The sequence below is a fragment of the Mastomys coucha genome, unplaced genomic scaffold, assembly GCF_008632895.1.
Source record: "Mastomys coucha isolate ucsf_1 unplaced genomic scaffold, UCSF_Mcou_1 pScaffold23, whole genome shotgun sequence".
In the NCBI taxonomy this organism is placed as follows: Eukaryota; Metazoa; Chordata; class Mammalia; order Rodentia; family Muridae; genus Mastomys; species Mastomys coucha.
The window spans coordinates 56,664,585-56,670,772 of record NW_022196906.1 but is presented as its reverse complement, the minus strand read 5'-3'; the positions used below and the strand labels follow the sequence as shown (position 1 = coordinate 56,670,772).

Here is a 6,188-nt window from a genome sequence, read left to right as displayed (position 1 = left end):
CCCATGTAGGGAGCTGGTATGACTGGCTGGAACACTCATCTCTGACCTTCTCTGATGCTCCATTCCAGAGCAACAAATGCTACTATCCTTGTAGCAAACAGGACTGTGATGTGACAGAGTAGGCAGCTGCCCTTTAAGATGCAATTTCAGGCACCCCAGAAAGGACACACTTCCACCTCTCACACCAAAACCTCCCACACCTTCCACTCCTATATCTCCCACGCTTCCACCTCCCACGCTTCTACCACCCACCGTCACTTTGGTTCCAGAGCAAGAGGTCTGGTTCCATTTGCAAATCTGACCTGCTTGCAAAGGTGCACTCCACCTTAGTGTCCCCAGACTGGAAATGCAGGTGACAGCTACTCTAACTCCCTTTCTGGAATATGAGAAGGTGGTTCTCAGGGTCTCTGCTCCTCAGCTACAACCTCTTCCTCCTCCTTTTCCTCCTCATCCTCCTGTTTCTCCCTCCTCCTTTTAGCTCAAAAGAGATGGATGACTTACAAAGAGCAAATGAGTCAGAAATAGGGAAGCGGAAAAAAAGAGAATGATTTTGCCAAGTTATTATTCAGAGGTGCTCTCTGGGATGGAGAACAAGAGCGACCGCATCAATCACACAGCAGAGCGCCCAGGCAGGCGATTTGTAGTGTCAGCTGACAGCCATTGCATGAGCAAGTAGGCCAGGAGCCTGGGGCTACCTGTTAGCCACCACAGAGGAAGGAGGCTGTGTGGACACAAAAAGGGGGACAGTTAATCCAGAGGTCAGAGAGGACACTCCCGACCTGCTTTCCTGCACAGGTTGGACTCCCTGTGAGTCCTACATGGGCCAGACTCAAAACAGGAGAGAGAAAAGGCCAGTAGGTGCTCAGCCTGGAACCTGCAGCCCTTTGCCACACTGAGGGTGGGAGGTAAGCATGGCCTCATCTAACTGGATGGAGCCTAACATGGGTTGCATCTCAGCCTCCGCACAGCACAGTGAGTGCATCCTAGCTGGATGGATATAAGAATGGGAGAGCATGTGAGGTTTTTTTTCCCCTTATATTTTTATTTCATACTTTAAGCCTTACTTTATTATAATTTTGATGTATAGGCTATCATTGCATATTAAGTTGTAATTTTAATCTCCTTGGGCACAGGAACAAGTTTCTCTTAATGTACACACAGATTCTTCCTTCTCAGAGACTTCTGCAATATAAGCACCATAGGAAAGAGACATGGGAAGTGGGGCAGAGCCACTGTCCTTTTTCCCTCTTTTTTGGTGGCACTATGGTGTCTTTTAAATAGATGAGTCTGTCTGCTGGAGTTCAACAGTGGACAGAAAAATCAAGATCTCTGCTCCGAGGCTCCTCATCTGTAAAATAGTGGAGATAACAGTGTCTCAACTCAGGAAGGAAATAAATGATAGAAGCATCACACAATGGTGAAGTAGTGTTTGGCAGGGAGTGCGTCTTAGCCAGGGTCTCTGTTTCGGTGGCAAAACACCAAGATCAAAGGCAACTGGGGAAAAAAGGATTTATATCATCTTACAGCTTGTAGTCCATCCCAGGGAAGTCAGGGCAGGAGCTCGAGGCAGGAGCTGATGCAGAGGCCATGGAGGAGTGCTGCTTAGTGGCTTGTTCCTCATGGCTTGCTCAGCCTATTTTTTTTCATATACCTAGAACTACTAGCCCAGAGGTGGTACTGTCCACAATGGGCTGGGCCCCCCCACAACAACTATCAATCAAAATAAAATGCCCCACAGGCTTGCCCACAAGCCAACATGAATCAAGCATTTTCTCAATTGAGAGTGCCTCTTCTCTCTCAAATGACTCTAGCTTGTGTCAAACTGACATGAAACTTGTCAGCACAGGATGAGTTTCAGTACACTCTGGTCGTCCTCTTCATCACCATCATAATCACCATCTTCTTTATTATATACTGTCCCCTTTAATGTTCCAGAGCCTATAGAGTTAGTAGATAAATGTCAAGAAACACAAGTAGAGAAAAGAAACACAGTGCTGCTCCAGAAAGCAAATGCTCTGATAAAAGAAAACAGAAGAAAGTGTGATCCCAGAGAGGCTTCAGGACCTGGAGCCAAACCCCAGAATCTATTTCCTTAGAGGGAGTAAATTTGGCAAACTGGGAAAATGCTGTAGGTGTGTAGGCTACTGTGGCACGTACCTATCAATCATTAGAACTTGGGAGCCAGGATCAGGAGGATTTTGAGTTTCAGGTTAGCCTGGGCTACATAGCAACACTTTGCCTGAAAAATCAAGGAAGGGGGGAGAATATTTGTAGTAGTGTATTTATACATTAATGTATTTGTTTGTTTATTTTGGTTTTTCTGAGATAGGGGCTCATATAGTCCAGTCTGGCCTCAAACTCAATATGGAGTTGAGGATGACCTTAAATGCCTGAGCCTCCTGTCTACCTCCTGACTACAGGCAGGCTCCACTATACCTGGTTTCATGTGGCGCTGGGGATCAAACCCAGGACCTCAGGTATGTTATACAAACCCATGCTTTGAAGTTTTCCCTTGATTGCTGGTGGATAAAGGCCTATGAGTGAAGGCTTTGAGTGAGTGCACATGAACCCTGTGTGCTGAGTAGCTGTCAATCATCCTTCCAGATCCTGTCTGCTCTGAAATTGACTGATAGTAACTCAGTGAATGGTGATTTCAGGAATTTTCCAACTCCAGGGCTCTTCAGCTGGGAGACCCAAATGTATCTCAAGTCTTGCATGTCCCCTTCCTCAGACCCATGGTGACCCAACCACATTTTGGGGGGGGGTCTCATTAATACCTCTCCTTCCCAGAGAGTACATCTGGCTCTGGGGAGAGAGCAAAGGCAGCCTCCAGGGGTGTGGAGTATACCAGGACCAGACAGTGATCCTCCCTGATGTCTATCCTAATCCAGCTGTGTGAGGCAGAGCAGCAGGCAGCCCCTCCCTGCAGCCTGCATTGTGAATTCCAGGGCAATATATGCTCTTTTCTCTCCTGATTGCTGTGGAAATCTCCTGCCTGTTTATCAAATGTGAGTGAGCCTCGCTTCTCAGCCTGTGCTCTTCCGGCTCTGCCCCTCTCCTCCTGAAGAGGAACACAGAACAATGCCTCAGGGGAGATCTCAGCTCTGGGATGTGGAGCAGGTTGTGACTCCAAGGCGTGGGGGTTGAGGTGCGATTCTACAGCATCAGGGGCAGGAAACAGAAAGGCTTCTCACTGTTCCTGTCCCCTAGCTCAACTCTTCTCCCCTTCCTCCCACAAATCCCTATGACATCATCTGAAGCCCTCATGTTCTCCATTAGAGAATCATTCATGCTGCTGAGTGTTAGTCCAGGCAATGAGCACCACAGTAAATCACAGCCCCAGGCCCACAACGAGAGAGGAATGTACGGGCTCCTGTGTCTGTCAGAATCATAACATAGCGCCAGCCCGTGACACTGATGCCAGGACACTGCCTCATGCAAAGGGAGCAGTCATCAAGGTCAAGGGCAGGGCAGGGCCAGCTGTCCCCTGATTATGTTCTTAGAGGAGTGGATTGTCATCAGCTTGGGAATGGCAAGAGGCCTGATGGGCTCTATGTATGAACATAGGCCCTGGCATGGGGAGAGGCCCATAAGTCTGTCTATGCAGGGTAGAGCTATTTGGGGGTGGCTAAGGCCAAGCCAGGAGACCCTAAAAGAAGAAATGTAAGTGTGGTGGTGGGGCTTAAGGTCAAGCTGAGGTGTTCTGACCTTAACCCTTGTCTGTAAAAACCCACTGAAGGCTTTTAAAGCAAGGGCCTGGGTGTTAAAATCCCATGGGGGTGGGAGTGGGGGAGAGGAGCCACATCTGTATTGAAGATTCTACAAACCAACCGATTAGAGCTCCCTGATTGTGGAGAGTTAGAATGTTGCAGACTGAGAGCCAAAATTATCTTCGGTCTCCGTAACAGGCATTCACCTCTGACCTCTATGACTAACTAACATCTTTGTGACCATTGAAGACTTTTGAACTACATCCACCAAGCAGACCACTGCCTTCCACCAACCTAAAAACTAAGAATGTCACAAAATAGCATCCAAAACCAATGGCAGATATTTCTTCTCTTGGCTCTAACCCACCTAGTTGATGTCCCCATCAATTAGCAGGTAAATGTTCTGATATATGAGTTTCTGTTGTCCTGTGACTATAAAACCATAATCTTTCCTCACTGGAGCATGTTACCCTGGCAACCCAAATTGTGCTCCCTGCCCATGGTCACTCATATTTGGCTCAGAATAGACTGTGTGTCTTATTCCTTTGGGAGTATGAGCTGGTCATGCATTGCTGAGTGTATTTATCTCACCAGCTAGGATCTGGCTGGGACCCAGATGGATCTAGATACAAACTTGGCTTTGTGTATTCTCCAGAAGGGGATGTGACAGGTAGGAACATGGCCACTGCAGTGCCTTCATTTGCTGGTGGTTGCTACTAAGTCTTGCAGGGTGTATGTGTATGGGGGTTTGTTTTGGTTTCTCTTTGTTTGCCATATAACCCAGGCCCCACAAACACTGTGAAGAACAAGTTTACTTGTAAGCAACGGGACTCCCAACTAATTGTGTCCTAACGAATGCAGATAATTACTCATTCTCCAAAGGATTGTTGAGTGGTGGCAACATACCAGAGACTGTTCAATCTCTGTGAGTATTAAAGAGAGGACCCGCAGAGGACAGGAAGGTGGCCTAGGCCAGGGGAAGCTTTGTCCTGTGTGCAGTGCCCCAGGAGGCTGCCTCCTGGTCATAGGATGGCTACAGATGCTGGAGCTCCTGGCCAAGACAGGAAGCAGCAAAAGGAGGTGGCCTTATTGTTCCTTCCTGTCCCTTCAGATCCTCCATGGCTTTCCATCCCTGGGGAGAATGGACCTTTGGCTGCACTAGAGTTTCCATGATTAGTTAATTGGGACACTGTTTATTACCTGGGGTCAACCAGACTCTATTTGGGTTAGGTTTGTTTGACAGGGAGAAAAAAGATGAACCCACGGTGGTTTGAATGATAAGGCTCTCTACAGGCTTATATGTTTGAATGCATGGTCCTCAGTTGGTAGAATTGTTTGGGAAGGATTAGGAGGTGTGGCCTTGCTGGAGAAGATATGTCACTGGGGTGGGCTCTGAGGTTTCAAAAGCCCACACTAGGCCCGGTCTCTCTCTCTCTGCTTGCAACTTACAGATGAGGTGTAAGATCTCAGTTACTGCTCCAGTGCTATGCTTGTCTGCCCGCTACCACGTTCCTTGTTGTGACAGTCATGGACTAACCCTCTGAAGCTGTAAGCAAGCCCCTCAATCAAATGCTTCCTTTTAAAAGTTGTCTTGACCATGGTGTCTCCCCACAGCAATGGAACAGGAACACAGGCAGAGCCCAAGCAGGTTGAGGGTGGGCTTCTGCCTCTGTAGTTATGGGGTCAGATAGACATCAGCCAAAAACACATGGGCGAATCCTAGTAGGATCATCAAAATAGTAACATGTTTTTCAAGATGGCAGTAGATGAAACTCAAGATCAGCAAAGCCACTAAGTCAGGGTTACTTGTTTACTGAGGTCTTTTCAAAGCCCTGGGCAGGTGGGACATGTGGTGGCACAGTAATGGTCTGTCCTCAGGGGACTTTCAGACTGGCCAAGGTTAACACACACTGAAAACAACCTGTGTCCATGAAAAAGGATAAACAGGAACCAGGTGTGATGGTATTGTACACCCACAATCCTAGCATTTAGGAACCAGATGTGATGGTGTTATTCTCCCACAATCCTCACATTCCGGAGGACAAGTCGGGAGAATCCTTAAGTTCAATCTGAGCTACAGAATGAGTTCAAGACCAGCCTGAGAAACTAAGTGAGGCCCTGTCTCCAAATAAAAAGTGGAAAGAGGGCTGAAGATACAGCTCAGGAGTGGGTTGCTGGCTTACTGTGCATGATGCCCTGGAGTCCGGTGCCAGCGTGGAGGATGAGGAGATCGGTGTGAGGTCAAACAGAGGCAGTACACCTTTCAAGTCACTGGGAGGCCAAGGTGGAAAAGATAAACCTTGCAGGTTAAGGGTTCTGTTTGCAGTTAAGACAGTCCATTAAGAATAAGTTTTTTAGCCAGGCAGTGGTGGCGCAAGCCTTTAATCCCAGCACTTGGGAGGCAGAGGCAGGCGGATTTCTGAGTTCAAGGCCAGCCTGATCTACAGAGTGAGTTCCAGGACAGCCAAGGCTACCCAG

At 47.9% G+C, this 6,188-nt stretch overlaps 1 long non-coding RNA gene across 1 annotated transcript; it reads right to left on the bottom strand.

Moving 5' to 3' along the window:
• Positions 1 to 1,033: 1,033 nt before the first annotated feature.
• Positions 1,034 to 5,983, bottom strand: LOC116073504. The gene is made up of 2 exons (XR_004111831.1): positions 5,894 to 5,983; positions 1,034 to 1,348 (listed from the first exon to the last, which is right to left on the bottom strand). It is a non-coding gene; the product is annotated as an uncharacterized LOC116073504 (long non-coding RNA).
• Positions 5,984 to 6,188: the final 205 nt, after the last annotated feature.